This window comes from Pteropus vampyrus, unplaced genomic scaffold, assembly GCF_000151845.1.
Source record: "Pteropus vampyrus isolate Shadow unplaced genomic scaffold, Pvam_2.0 Scaffold125, whole genome shotgun sequence".
Classification (NCBI taxonomy): domain Eukaryota; kingdom Metazoa; phylum Chordata; class Mammalia; order Chiroptera; family Pteropodidae; genus Pteropus; species Pteropus vampyrus.
Genome location: NW_011888906.1, coordinates 1,557,955 through 1,559,189, shown reverse-complemented (window position 1 = coordinate 1,559,189; position 1,235 = coordinate 1,557,955).

Here is a 1,235-nt window from a genome sequence, read left to right as displayed (position 1 = left end):
CACACACACGCGGAAATAACAAAAGCTTCCTCACCAGATGCAATGATGAGGTAGTGTCTAGATAACCCTTCCAGAAATGTGAGTAATCCCCAAACTCTAAAACTCCCAGAAGGTGGTTGGCGCAGGGACGTATTGGAGCAAGGGTCCCCGGCCTGTTCCGGAGAGGCCCCCTCATCTCCTTTGAGGGTCTTCCCTGCAAGGGCAGTGGGATGTCCAGCTTGGGTCAGGTGGCAGCAGCCTGGCTTCTGGTCTGCTCTGCTGGGCCGTCAACAAGGACTCTCCCTCTCTGGGTCTCATCCCTCCCACCTTTGGAAGAATCGAGCCAGAGGGAGAGCTCTTAATCTTTGGGGACTCTGGGCTCCTCTAGAAATCTGGTGATATCTGAGGACCTCCTCCTCCTATGTCACTTCCAGGAGGGCACTACATTTCCCGACTGCAGTCACTTACCATCTCATCTGCTGGGTCCACTCAGCTGACCTCACAAAACTGTACAGTTTCAGAGACTCCACATATGACCCTGCAGGGACCCCCAAGCAAGAGCCCCTGAAAGAGAGAGAATCACTTCACTCTATTCCAGTTTTTTCAATTCTGGGATGATTTCCTTTGGGAAAAGTGGGGAATGCCCTCTAATTGAGGAGATTGTGAAAGGATTCACAACATTATTCCTGATTCCACTGGGGACACAAGGTAATAGGCTAATTCAATCTCTAGATCCTGACAAATGAGAAAAAAGGTCAGAGGTGGTGTGATTTGTTGAGCTCCCAATGAGATTAAAATAGTTGGCCTTCCCGGGGAGCCTGGGCGTGGCAAGCCGTGCTGGTATATTGAGAGGCAGGGGACATGGGGCAACCTGGGCTCTGGGGATGCTTTCCAGGAGATAATCTGTGTTGGAGGATTTGCCATAGTGTTCCAGAAACCTATTTCTTCCTCAAAGAGTTAAGACGTCCTGAGCTGCTTTCGGATTCCTACAGGCAGATTATTGCACTTGATTAAAAATAAAAAACTAATTAGAGTGCTTTTCCAGTTATTATATTCAGGCAACTTTAATTTTAAATCTGTCCAGCTGACTCAATCTAATCCTTGTTAACGTATGCATCACAAAGTGACATTCGCCTGTTAAAACTCGCTGGTGCAAGAAGAGGCTCTCTTTTTACTCAGGGTTTTCACGTATTAGTTTGGCTGGAGTTAGGGGCAGATGAAGGATTACTAGGCAGACATGGAAAGGCTTTGAATTT